Below are 14,708 nucleotides of genomic sequence, written 5' to 3'. Positions count from 1 at the left end.
TTTGAAGTTCCTGCAGTTTTCACTGTAAAACTGAGTTGCAGCTAGTACCTCCCCATATATATGTATGGAGTGGAGATGGCAACTGAAAAGAAACTTTGTGTTCCCAACAAACTAGGTGAAGGACGGCTTTCACACACACTTATCTCTCAGAACTGATCATGTGGAGAGACGTTCGTTCATCTAGCACAAAGGGAACGGGTTGTAGGAGAAACTTTTACTCTGGTTTCTCAGTCTGTTTCCTAGTGCCGGTTTGAAGTTCCTGCAGTTTTCACTGTAAAGCCGAGTTGCAGCTAGTACCTCCCTATATATATGTATGGAGTGGAGTTTCCAACTGAAAAGAAACTTTGTGTTCCCAACAAGCTAGGTGAAGGACGGCTTTCACACACACTTATATCTCAGAACCGAGCATGTGGAGAGACGTTCGTTCATCTAGCACAAAGGGAACGGGTTGCAGGAGAAACTTTTACTTTGGTTTCTCAGTCTGTTTCCTAGTGCCGGTTTGAAGTTCCTGCAGTTTTCACTGTAAAACATATTTGGAGCTAGTACCTCCCCATATATATGTATGGAGTGGAGTTTGCAACTGAAAAGAAACTTTGTGTTCCCAACAAGCTAGGTGAAGGACGGCTTTCACACACACATATCTCTCAGAACTGAGCATGTGGAGAGACGTTCGTTCATCTAGCACAAAGGGAACGGGTTGCAGGAGAAACTTTTACTCTGGTTTCTCAGTCTGTTTCCTAGTGCCGGTTTGAAGTTCCTGCAGTTTTCACTGTAAAACATATTTGGAGCAAGTATTTCCCCATATATATGTATGGAGTGGGGTTTGCAACTGAAAAGAAACTTTGTGTTCCCAACAAGCTAGGTGAAGGACGGCTTTCACACACACTTATCTCTCAGAACTGAGCATGTGGAGAGACGTTCTTTCATCTAGCACAAAGGGAACGGTTTGCAGGAGAAAATTTTACTCTGGTTTCTCAGTCTGTTTCTTAGTGCCGGTTTGAACTTCCTGCAGTTTTCACTTTAAAACCGAGTTGGAGCTAGTACCACCCCATATATATGTATGGAGTGGAGTTTGCAACTGAAAAGAAACTTTGTGTTCCCAACAAGCTAGTTGAAGGACGGCTTTCACACACACTTATCTCTCAGAACTGAGCATGTGGAGAGACGTTCGTTCATCTAGCACAAAGGGAAAGGGTTGCAGGAGAAACTTTTACTCTGGTTTCTCAGTCTGTTTCCTAGTGCCGGTTTGAAGTTCCTACAGTTTTCACTGTAAAACCGAGTTGCAGCTAGTACCTCCCCATATATATGTATGGAGTGGAGATTGCAACTGAAAAGAAACTTTGTGTTCCCAACAAGCTAGGTGAAGGACGGCTTTCACACACACTTATCTCTCAGAACTGATCATGTGGAGAGACGTTCGTTCATCTAGCACAAAGGGAACGGGTTGTAGGAGAAACTTTTACTCTGGTTTCTCAGTCTGTTTCCTAGTGCCGGTTTGAAGTTCCTGCAGTTTTCACTGTAAAACCGAGTTGCAGCTAGTACCTCCCTATATATAAGTATGGATTGGATTTTCCAACTGAAAAGAAACTTTGTGTTCCCAACAAGCTAGGTGAAGGACGGCTTTCACACACACTTATCTCTCAGAACCGAGCATGTGGAGAGACGTTCGTTCATCTAGCACAAAGGGAAAGGGTTGCAGGAGAAACTTTTACTCTGGTTTCTCAGTCTGTTTCCTAGTGCCGGTTTGAAGTTCCTGCAGTTTTCACTGTAAAACATATTTGGAGCTAGTACCTCCCCATATATATGTATGGAGTGGAGTTTGCAACTGAAAAGAAACTTTGTGTTCCCAACAAGCTAGGTGAAGGACGGCTTTCACACACACATATCTCTCAGAACTGAGCATGTGGAGAGACGTTCGTTCATCTAGCACAAAGGGAACGGGTTGCAGGAGAAACTTTTACTCTGGTTTCTCAGTCTGTTTCCTAGTGCCGGTTTGAAGTTCCTGCAGTTTTCACTGTAAAACCGAGTTGGAGCTAGTATTTCCCCATATATATGTATGGAGTGGGGTTTGCAACTGAAAAGAAACTTTGTGTTCCCAACAAGCTAGGTGAAGGACGGCTTTCACACACACTTATCTCTCAGAACTGAGCATGTGGAGAGACGTTCTTTCATCTAGCACAAAGGGAACGGTTTGCAGGAGAAAATTTTACTCTGGTTTCTCAGTCTGTTTCTTAGTGCCGGTTTGAACTTCCTGCAGTTTTCACTTTAAAACCGAGTTGGAGCTAGTACCACCCCATATATATGTATGGAGTGGAGTTTGCAACTGAAAAGAAACTTTGTGATCCCAACAAGCTAGTTGAAGGACGGCTTTCACACACAATTATCTCTCAGAACTGAGCATGTGGAGAGACGTTCGTTCATCTAGCACAAAGGGAACGGGTTGCAGGAGAAACTTTTACTCTGGTTTCTCAGCCTGTTTCCTAGTGCCGGTTTGAAGTTCCTGCAGTTTTCACTGTAAAACCGAGTTGCAGCTAGTACCTCCCCATATATATGTATGGAGTGGAGTTTGCAACTGAAAAGAAACTTTGTGTTCCCAACAAGCTAGGTGAAGGACGGCTTTCACACACACTTATCTCTCAGAACTGAGCATGTGGAGAGACGTTCGTTCATCTAGCACAAAAGGAACGGGTTTCAGGAGAAACTTTTACTGTGGTTTCTCAGTCTGTTTCCTAGTGCCGGTTTGAAGTTCCTGCAGTTTTCACTGTAAAACCGAGTTGCAGCTAGTACCTCCCCATATATATGTATGGAGTGGAGTTTGCAACTGAAAAGAAACTTTGTGTTCCCTACAAGCTAGGTGAAGTACGGCTTTCACACACACTTGTCTCTCAGAACTGAGCATGTGGAGAGACGTTCGTTCATCTAGCACAAAGGGAACGGGTTGCAGGAGAAACTTTTCCTCTGGATTCCCAGTCTGTTTCCTAGTGCCGGTTACAAGTTCCTGCAGTTTTCACTGTAAAACCGAGTTGGAGCTAGTACCTCCCCATATATATGTATGGAGTAAGGTTTGCAACTGAAAAGAAACTTTGTGTTCCCAACAATCTAGGTGAAGGACGGCTTTCACACCCACTTATCTCTCAGAACCGAGCATGTGGAGGGACGTTCGTTCATCTAGCACAAAGGGAACGGTTTGCAGGAGAAACTTTTACTCTGGTTTCTCAGTCTGTTTCCTAGTGCCGGTTTGAAGTTCCTGCAGTTTTCACTGTAAAACCGAGTTGCAGCTAGTACCTCCCCATATAAATGAATGGAGTGGAGTTTGCAACTGAAAAGAAACTTTGTGTTCCCAACAATCTAGGTGAAGGGCGGCTTTCACACACAATTATCTCTCAGAACCGAGCATGTGGAGAGACGTTCGTTCATCTAGCACAAAGGGAACGGGTTGCAGGAGAAACTTTTACTCTGGTTTCTCACTCTGTTTCCTAGTGCCGGTTTGAAGTTCCTTCAGTTTTCACTGTAAAACCGAGTTGGAGCTAGTATTTCACCATATATATGTATGGAGTGGGGTTTGCAACTGAAAAGAAACTTTGTGTTCCCAACAAGCTAGGTGAAGGACGGCTTTCACACACACTTATCTCTCAGAACTGAGCATGTGGAGAGACGTTCTTTCATCTAGCACAAAGGGAACGGGTTGCAGGAGAAACTTTTACTCTGGTTTCTCAGTATGTTTCTTAGTGCCGGTTTGAACTTCCTGCAGTTTTAACTTTAAAACCGAGTTGGAGCTTGTACCTCCCCATATATATGTATGGAGTGGAGTTTGCAACTGAAAAGAAACTTTGTGTTCCCAACAAGCTAGGTGAAGGACGGCTTTCACACACACTTATCTCTCAGAACCGAGCATGTGGAGAGACGTTCGTTCATCTAGCACAAAGGGAACGGGTTGCAGGAGAAACTTTTACTCTGGTTTCTCAGTCTGTTTCCTAGTGCCGGTTTGAAGTTCCTGCAGTTTTCACTGTAAAACATATTTGGAGCTAGTACCTCCCCATATATATGTATGGAGTGGAGTTTGCAACTGAAAAGAAACTTTGTGTTCCCAACAAGCTAGGTGAAGGACGGCTTTCACACACACATATCTCTCAGAACTGAGCATGTGGAGAGACGTTCGTTCATCTAGCACAAAAGGAACGGGTTTCAGGAGAAACTTTTACTGTGGTTTCTCAGTCTGTTTCCTAGTGCCGGTTTGAAGTTCCTGCAGTTTTCACTGTAAAACCGAGTTGCAGCTAGTACCTCCCCATATATATGTATGGAGTGGAGTTTGCAACTGAAAAGAAACTTTGTGTTCCCTACAAGCTAGGTGAAGTACGGCTTTCACACACACTTGTCTCTCAGAACTGAGCATGTGGAGAGACGTTCGTTCATCTAGCACAAAGGGAACGGGTTGCAGGAGAAACTTTTACTCTGGATTCCCAGTCTGTTTCCTAGTGCCGGTTTCAAGTTCCTGCAGTTTTCACTGTAAAACCGAGTTGGAGCTAGTACCTCCCCATATATATGTATGGAGTAAGGTTTGCAACTGAAAAGAAACTTTGTGTTCCCAACAATCTAGGTGAAGGACGGCTTTCACACCCACTTATCTCTCAGAACCGAGCATGTGGAGGGACGTTCGTTCATCTAGCACAAAGGGAACGGTTTGCAGGAGAAACTTTTACTCTGGTTTCTCAGTCTGTTTCCTAGTGCCGGTTTGAAGTTCCTGCAGTTTTCACTGTAAAACCGAGTTGCAGCTAGTACCTCCCCATATAAATGAATGGAGTGGAGTTTGCAACTGAAAAGAAACTTTGTGTTCCCAACAATCTAGGTGAAGGGCGGCTTTCACACACAATTATCTCTCAGAACCGAGCATGTGGAGAGACGTTCGTTCATCTAGCACAAAGGGAACGGGTTGCAGGAGAAACTTTTACTCTGGTTTCTCACTCTGTTTCCTAGTGCCGGTTTGAAGTTCCTGCAGTTTTCACTGTAAAACCGAGTTGGAGCTAGTATTTCACCATATATATGTATGGAGTGGGGTTTGCAACTGAAAAGAAACTTTGTGTTCCCAACAAGCTAGGTGAAGGACGGCTTTCACACACACTTATCTCTCAGAACTGAGCATGTGGAGAGACGTTCTTTCATCTAGCACAAAGGGAACGGGTTGCAGGAGAAACTTTTACTCTGGTTTCTCAGTATGTTTCTTAGTGCCGGTTTGAACTTCCTGCAGTTTTAACTTTAAAACCGAGTTGGAGCTTGTACCTCCCCATATATATGTATGGAGTGGAGTTTGCAACTGAAAAGAAACTTTGTGTTCCCAACAAGCTAGGTGAAGGACGGCTTTCACACAAACTTTTCTCTCAGAACTGAGCATGTGGAGAGACGTTCGTTCATCTAGCACAAAGGGAACGGGTTGCAGCAGAAACTTTTACTCTGGCTTCTCAGTCTGTTTCCTAGTGCCGGTTTGAAGTTCCTGCAGTTTTCACTGTAAAACATATTTGGAGCTAGTACCTCCCCATATATATGTATGGAGTGGAGTTTGCAACTGAAAAGAAACTTTGTGTTCCCAACAAGCTAGGTGAAGGACGGCTTTCACACACACATATCTCTCAGAACTGAGCATGTGGAGAGACGTTCGTTCATCTAGCACAAAGGGAACGGGTTGCAGGGGAAACTTTTACTCTGGTTTCTCAGTCTGTTTCCTAGTGCCGGTTTGAAGTTCCTGCAGTTTTCACTGTAAAACCGAGTTGCAGCTAGTACATCCCCATATATATGTATGGAGTGGAGTTTGCAACTGAAAAGAAACTTTGTGTTCCCAACAAGCTAGGTGAAGGACGGCTTTCACACAAACTTTTCTCTCAGAACTGAGCATGTGGAGAGACGTTCGTTCATCTAGCACAAAGGGAACGGGTTGCAGCAGAAACTTTTATTCTGGCTTCTCAGTCTGTTTCCTAGTGCCGGTTTGAAGTTCCTGCAGTTTTCACTGTAAAACATATTTGGAGCTAGTACCTCCCCATATATATGTATGGAGTGGAGTTTGCAACTGAAAAGAAACTTTGTGTTCCCAACAAGCTAGGTGAAGGACGGCTTTCACACACACTTATCTCTCAGAACTGAGCATGTGGGGAGACGTTCGTTCATCTAGCACAAAGGGAACGGGTTGCAGGAGAAACTTTTACTCTGGTTTCTCAGTCTGTTTCCTAGTGCCGGTTTGAAGTTCCTGCAGTTTTCACTGTAAAACCGAGTTGCAGCTAGTACCTCCCCATATATATGTATGGAGTGGAGATTGCAACTGAAAAGAAACTTTGTGTTCCCAACAAGCTAGGTGAAGGACGGCTTTCACACACACATATCTCTCAGAACTGAGCATGTGGAGAGACGTTCGTTCATCTAGCACAAAGGGAACGGGTTGCAGGAGAAACTTTTACTCTGGTTTCTCAGTCTGTTTCCTAGTGCCGGTTTGAAGTTCCTGCAGTTTTCACTGTAAAACCGAGATGGAGCTAGTATTTCCCCATATATATGTATGGAGTGGGGTTTGCAACTGAAAAGAAACTTTGTGTTCCCAACAAGCTAGTTGAAGGACGGCTTTCACACACACTTATCTCTCAGAACTGAGCATGTGGAGAGACGTTCGTTCATCTAGCACAAAGGGAACGGGTTGCAGCAGAAACTTTTACTCTGGTTTCTCAGTCTGTTTCCTAGTGCCGGTTTGAAGTTCCTGCAGTTTTCACTGTAAAACCGAGTTGCAGCTAGTACCTCCCCATATATATGTATGGAGTGGTGATTGCAACTGAAAAGAAACTTTGTGTTCCCAACAAGCTAGGTGAAGGACGGCTTTCACACACACTTATCTCTCAGAACTGATCATGTGGAGAGACGTTCGTTCATCTAGCACAAAGGGAACGGGTTGTAGGAGAAATTTTACTCTGGTTTCTCAGTCTGTTTCCTAGTGCCGGTTTGAAGTTCCTGCAGTTTTCACTGTAAAACCGAGTTGCAGCTAGTACCTCCCTATATATATGTATGGATTGGAGTTTGCAACTGAAAAGAAACTTTGTGTTCCCAACAAGCTAGGTGAAGGACGGCTTTCACACACACATATCTCTCAGAACTGAGCATGTGGAGAGACGTTCGTTCATCTAGCACAAAGGGAACGGGTTGCAGGAGAAACTTTTACTTTGGTTTCTCAGTCTGTTTCCTAGTGCCGGTTTGAAGTTCCTGCAGTTTTCACTGTAAAACCGAGTTGGAGCTAGTATTTCCCCATATATATGTATGGAGTGGGGTTTGCAACTGAAAAGAAACTTTGTGTTCCCAACAAGCTAGGTGAAGGACGGCTTTCACACACACTTATTTCTCAGAACTGAGCATGTGGAGAGAAGTTCTTTCATCTAGCACAAAGGGAACGGTTTGCAGGAGAAAATTTTACTCTGGTTTCTCAGTCTGTTTCTTAGTGCCGGTTTGAACTTCCTGCAGTTTTCACTTTAAAACCGAGTTGGAGCTAGTACCACCCCATATATATGTATGGAGTGGAGTTTGCAACTGAAAAGAAACTTTGTGTTCCCAACAAGCTAGGTGAAGGACGGCTTTCACACACACTTATCTCTCAGAACTGAGCATGTGGAGAGACGTTCGTTCATCTAGCACAAAGGGAACGGGTTGCAGGAGAAACTTTTACTCTGGTTTCTCAGTCTGTTTCCTAGTGCCGGTTTGAAGTTCCTGCAGTTTTCACTGTAAAACCGAGTTGCAGCTAGTACCTCCCCATATATATGTATGGAGTGGAATTTGCAACTGAAAAGAAACTTTGTGTTCCCAACAAGCTAGGTGAAGGACGGCTTTCACACACACTTATCTCTCAGAACTGAGCATGTGGAGAGACGTTCGTTCATCTAGCACAAAAGGAACGGGTTTCAGGAGAAACTTTTACTGTGGTTTCTCAGTCTGTTTCCTAGTGCCGGTTTGAAGTTCCTGCAGTTTTCACTGTAAAACCGAGTTGCAGCTAGTACCTCCCCATATATATGTATGGAGTGGAGTTTGCAACTGAAAAGAAACTTTGTGTTCCCTACAAGCTAGGTGAAGGACGGCTTTCACACACACTTATCTCTCAGAACTGAGCATGTGGAGAGACGTTCGTTCATCTAGCACAAAGGGAACTGGTTGCAGGAGAAACATTTACTGTGGTTTCTCAGTCTGTTTCCTAGTGCCGGTTTGAAGTTTCTGCAGATTTCAGTGTAAAACCGGGTTGCAGCTAGTACCTCCCCATATATATGTATGGAGTGGAGTTTGCAACTGAAAAGAAACTTTGTGTTCCCAACAAGCTAGGTGAAGGACGGCTTACACACACACTTATCTCTCAGAACTGAGCATGTGGAGAGACGTTCGTTCATCTAGCACAAAGGGAACGGTTTGCAGGAGAAACTTTTACTCTGGATTTCCAGTCTGTTTCCTAGTGCCGGTTTGAAGTTCCTGCATTTTTCACTGTAAAACCGAGTTGGAGCTTGTACCTCCCCATATATATGTATGGAGGGGAGTTTGCAACTGAAAAGAAACTTTGTGTTCCCAACAAGCTAGGTGAAGGACGGCTTTCACACACACTTATCTCTCAGAACTGAGCATGTGGAGAGACGTTCGTTCATCTAGCACAAAGGGAACGGGTTGCAGGAGAAACTTTTACTCTGGATTCCCAGTCTGTTTCCTAGTGCCGGTTTCAAGTTCCTGCAGTTTTCACTGTAAAACCGAGTTGGAGCTAGTACCTCCCCATATATATGTATGGAGTAAGGTTTGCAAATGAAAAGAAACTTTGTGTTCCCAACAATCTAGGTGAAGGACGGCTTTCACACCCACTTATCTCTCAGAACCGAGCATGTGGAGGGACGTTCGTTCATCTAGCACAAAAGGAACGGTTTGCAGGAGAAACTTTACTCTGGTTTCTCAGTCTGTTTCCTAGTGCCGGTTTGAAGTTCCTGCAGTTTTCACTGTAAAACCGAGTTGCAGCTAGTACCTCCCCATATAAATGAATGGAGTGGAGTTTGCAACTGAAAAGAAACTTTGTGTTCCCAACAAGCTAGGTGAAGGGCGGCTTTCACACACAATTATCTCTCAGAACCGAGCATGTGGAGAGACGTTCGTTCATCTAGCACAAAGGGAACGGGTTGCAGGAGAAACTTTTACTCTGGTTTCTCAGTCTGTTTCCTAGTGCCGGTTTGAAGTTCCTGCAGTTTTCACTGTAAAACCGAGTTGGAGCTAGTATTTCACCATATATATGTATGGAGTGGAGTTTGCAACTGAAAAGAAACTTTGTGTTCCCAACAAGCTAGGTGAAGGACGGCTTTCACACACACTTATCTCTCAGAACTGAGCATGTGGAGAGACGTTCTTTCATCTAGCACAAAGGGAACGGGTTGCAGGAGAAACTTTTACTGTGGTTTTTCAGTATGTTTCTTAGTGCCGGTTTGAACTTCCTGCAGTTTTCACTTTAAAACCGAGTTGGAGCTTGTACCTCCCCATATATATGTATGGAGTGGAGTTTGCAACTGAAAAGAAACTTTGTGTTCCCAACAAGCTAGGTGAAAGACGGCTTTCACACACACTTATCTCTCAGAACCGAGCATGTGGAGAGACGTTCGTTCATCTAGCACAAAGGGAACGGGTTGTAGGAGAAACTTTTACTCTGGTTTCTCAGTCTGTTTCCTAGTGCCGGTTTGAAGTTCCTGCAGTTTTCACTGTAAAACATATTTGGAGCTAGTACCTCCCCATATATATGTATGGAGTGGAGTTTGCAACTGAAAAGAAACTTTGTGTTCCCAACAAGCTAGGTGAAGGACGGCTTTCACACACACATATCTCTCAGAACTGAGCATGTGGAGAGACGTTCGTTCATCTAGCACAAAGGGAACGGGTTGCAGGGGAAACTTTTACTCTGGTTTCTCAGTCTGTTTCCTAGTGCCGGTTTGAAGTTCCTGCAGTTTTCACTGTAAAACCGAGTTGCAGCTAGTACATCCCCATATATATGTATGGAGTGGAGTTTGCAACTGAAAAGAAACTTTGTGTTCCCAACAAGCTAGGTGAAGGACGGCTTTCACACAAACTTTTCTCTCAGAACTGAGCATGTGGAGAGACGTTCGTTCATCTAGCACAAAGGGAACGGGTTGCAGCAGAAACTTTTACTCTGGCTTCTCAGTCTGTTTCCTAGTGCCGGTTTGAAGTTCCTGCAGTTTTCACTGTAAAACATATTTGGAGCTAGTACCTCCCCATATATATGTATGGAGTGGAGTTTGCAACTGAAAAGAAAATTTTTGTTCCCAACAAGCTAGGTGAAGGACGGCTTTCACACACACTTATCTCTCAGAACTGAGCATGTGGAGAGACGTTCGTTCATCCAGAACAAAGGGAACGTTTTGCAGGAGAAACTTTTACTCTGGTTTCTCAGTGTGTTTCCTAGTGCCGGTTTGAATTTCCTGCAGTTTTCACTGTAAAACAGTGTTGGAGCTAGTACCTCCCCATATATATGTATGGAGTGGAGTTTGCAACTGAAAAGAAACTTTGTGTTCCCAACAAGCTAGGTGAAAGGCGGCTTTCACACACACTTACCTCTCAGAACTGAGCATGTGGAGAGACGATCGTTCATCTAGCACAAAGAGAACGGTTTGCAGGAGAAACTTTTACTCTGGATTCCCAGTCTGTTTCCTAGTGCCGGTTTGAAATTCCTGCAGTTTTCACTGTAAATCATATTTGGGGCTAGTACCTCCCCATATATATGTATGGAGTGGAGTTTGCAACTGAAAAGAAACTTTGTGTTCCCAACAAGCTAGGTGAAGGACGGCTTTCACACATTCTTATCTCTCAGAACTGAGCATGTGGAGATACGTTCGTTCATCTAGCACAAATGGAACGGGTTGCAGGAGAAACTTTTACTCTGGTTTCTCAATCTGTTTCCTAGTGCCGGTTTGAAGTTCCTGCAGTTTTCACTGTAAAACCGAGTTTCAGCTAGTACCTCCCCATATATATGTATGGAGTGGAGTTTGCAACTGGAAAGAAACTTTGTGTTCCCAACAAGCTAGGTGAAGTACGGCTTTCACACACACTTATCTCTCAGAACTGAGCATGTGGAGAGAGGTTCTTTCATCTAGCACAAAGGGAACGGGTTGCAGGAGAAACTTTTACTCTGGATTCCCAGTCTGTTTCCTAGTGCCGGTTTGAAGTTCCTGCAGTTTTCACTGTAAAACCGAGTTGGAGCTAGTACCTCCCCATATATATGTATGGAGTGGAGTTTGCAACTGAAAAGAAACTTTGTGTTCCCAACAAGCTAGGTGAAGGACGGCTTTCACACACACTTATCTCTCAGAACCGAGCATGTGGAGAGACGTTCGTTCATCTAGCACAAAGGGAACGGGTTGCAGGAGAAACTTTTACTCTGGTTTCTCAGTCTGTTTCCTAGTGCCGGTTTGAAGTTCCTGCAGTTTTCACTGTAAAAACGAGTTGCAGCTAGTACCTCCCCATATATATGTATGGAGTGGAGTTTGCAACTGAAAAGAAACTTTGTGTTCCCAACAAGCTAGATGAAGGACGGCTTTCACACCCGCTTATCTCTCAGAACCGAGCATGTGGAGAGACGTTCGTTCATCTAGCACAAAAGGAATGGTTTGCAGGAGAAACTTTTACTCTGGTTTCTCAGTCTGTTTCCTAGTGCCGGTTTGAAGTTCCTGCAGTTTTCACTGTAAAACCGAGTTGCAGCTAGTACCTCCCCATATATATGTATGGAGTGGAGTTTGCAACTGAAAAGAAACTTTGTGTTCCCAACAAGCTAGGTGAAGGACGGCTTTCACACACACTTATCTCTCAGAACCGAGCATGTGGAGAGACGTTCGTTCATCTAGCACAAAGGGAACGGGTTGCAGGAGAAACTTTTACTCTGGTTTCTCAGTCTGTTTCCTAGTGCCGGTTTGAAGTTCCTGCAGTTTTCACTGTAAAACCGAGTTGGAGCTAGTATTTCCCCATATATATGTATGGAGTGGGGTTTGCAACTAAAAAGAAACTTTGTGTTCCCAACAAGCTAGGTGAAGGACGGCTTTCACACACACTTATCTCTCAGAACTGAGCATGTGGAGAGACGTTCTTTCATCTAGCACAAAGGGAACGGTTTGCAGGAGAAAATTTTACTCTGGTTTCTCAGTCTGTTTCTTAGTGCCGGTTTGAACTTCCTGCAGTTTTCACTTTAAAACCGAGTTGGAGCTAGTACCTCCCCATATATATGTATGGAGTGGAGTTTGCAACTGAAAAGAAACTTTGTGTTCCCAACAAGATAGGTGAAGGACGGCTTTCACACACACTTATCTCTCAGAACCGAGCATGTGGAGAGACGTTCGTTCATCTAGCCCAAAGGAACGGGTTGCTTGAGAAACTTTTACTCTGGTTTCTCAGTCTGTTTCCTAGTGCCGGTTTGAAGTTCCTGCAGTTTTCACTGTAAAACATATTTGGAGCTAGTACCTCCCCATATATATGTATGGAGTGGAGTTTGCAACTGAAAAGAAACTTTGTGTTCCCAACAAGCTAGTTGAAGGACGGCTTTCACACACACATAACTCTCAGAACTGAGCATGTGGGGAGACGTTCGTTCATCTAGCACAAAGGGAACGGGTTGCAGGAGAAACTTTTACTCTGGTTTCTCAGTCTGTTTCCTAGTGCCGGTTTGAAGTTCCTGCAGTTTTCACTGTAAAACCGAGTTGCAGCTAGTACCTCCCCATATATATGTATGGAGTGGAGATTGCAACTGAAAAGAAACTTTGTGTTCCCAACAAGCTAGGTGAAGGACGGCTTTCACACACACTTATCTCTCAGAACTGAGCATGTGGAGAGACGTTCGTTCATCTAGCACAAAGGGAACGGGTTGCAGGAGAAACTTTTACTCTGGTTTCTCAGTCTGTTTCCTAGTGCCGGTTTGAAGTTCCTGCAGTTTTCACTGTAAAACCGAGTTGCAGCTAGTACCTCCCCATATATATGTATGGAGTGGAGTTTGCAACTGAAAAGAAACTTTGTGTTCCCAACAAGCTAGGTGAAGGACGGCTTTCACACACATATATCTCTCAGAACTGAGCATGTGGAGAGACGTTCGTTCATCTAGCACAAAGGGAACGGGTTGCAGGAGAAACTTTTACTCTGGTTTCTCAGTCTGTTTCCTAGTGCCGGTTTGAAGTTCCTGCAGTTTTCACTGTAAAACCGAGTTGCAGCTAGTACCTCCCCATATATATGTATGGAGTGGAGTTTGCAACTGAAAAGAAACTTTGTGTTCCCAACAAGCTAGGTGAAGGACGGCTTTCACACCCACTTATCTCTCAGAACCGAGCATGTGGAGAGACGTTCGTTCATCTAGCACAAAATGAACGGTTTGCAGGAGAAACTTTTACTCTGGTTTCTCAGTCTGTTTCCTAGTGCCGGTTTGAAGTTCCTGCAGTTTTCACTGTAAAACCGAGTTGCAGCTAGTACCTCCCCATATATATGTATGGAGTGGAGTTTGCAACTGAAAAGAAACTTTGTGTTCCCAACAAGCTAGGTGGAGGACGTCTTTCACACACACTTATCTCTCAGAAATGAGCATGTGGAGAGACGATCGTTCATCTAGCACAAAGGGATCGGGTTGCAGGAGAAACTTTTACTCTGGTTTCTCAGTCTGTTTCCTAGTGCCGGTTTGAAGTTCCTGCAGTTTTCACTGTAAAACCGAGTTGCAGCTAGTACCTCCCCATATATATGTATGGAGTGGAGATTGCAACTGAAAAGAAACTTTGTGTTCCCAACAAGCTAGGTGAAGGACGGCTTTCACACACACTTATCTCTCAGAACTGAGCATGTGGAGAGACGTTCGTTCATCTAGCACAAAGGGAACGTGTTGCAGGAGAAACTTTTACTCTGGTTTCTCAGTCTGTTTCCTAGTGCCGGTTTGAAGTTCCTGCAGTTTTCACTGTAAAACCGAGTTGCAGCTAGTACCTCCCCATATATATGTATGGAGTGGAGATTGCAACTGAAAAGAAACTTTGTGTTCCCAACAAGCTAGGTGAAGGACGGCTTTCACACACACTTATCTCTCAGAACTGAGCATGTGGAGAGACGTTCGTTCATCTAGCACAAAGGGAACGGGTTGTAGGAGAAACTTTTACTCTGGTTTCTCAGTCTGTTTCCTAGTGCCGGTTTGAAGTTCCTGCAGTTTTCACTGTAAAACCGAGTTGCAGCTAGTACCTCCCTATATATATGTATGGAGTGGAGTTTCCAACTGAAAAGAAACTTTGTGTTCCCAACAAGCTAGGTGAAGGACGGCTTTCACACACACTTATCTCTCAGAACCGAGCATGTGGAGAGACGTTCGTTCATCTAGCACAAAGGGAACGGGTTGCAGGAGAAACTTTTACTCTGGTTTCTCAGTCTGTTTCCTAGTGCCGGTTTGAAGTTCCTGCAGTTTTCACTGTAAAACATATTTGGAGCTAGTACCTCCCCATATATATGTATGGAGTGGAGTTTGCAACTGAAAAGAAACTTTGTGTTCCCAACAAGCTAGGTGAAGGACGGCTTTCAGACACACATTTGTCTCAGAACTGAGCATGTGGAGAGACGTTCGTTCATCTAGCACAAAGGGAACGGGTTGCAGGAGAAACTTTTACTGTGGTTTCTCAGTCTGTTTCCTAGTGCCGGTTTGAAGTTCCTGCAGTTTT

This window comes from Camelus dromedarius, chromosome 19 (assembly GCF_036321535.1).
Source record: "Camelus dromedarius isolate mCamDro1 chromosome 19, mCamDro1.pat, whole genome shotgun sequence".
In the NCBI taxonomy this organism is placed as follows: domain Eukaryota; kingdom Metazoa; phylum Chordata; class Mammalia; order Artiodactyla; family Camelidae; genus Camelus; species Camelus dromedarius.
This window is presented reverse-complemented; position numbering follows the sequence as displayed.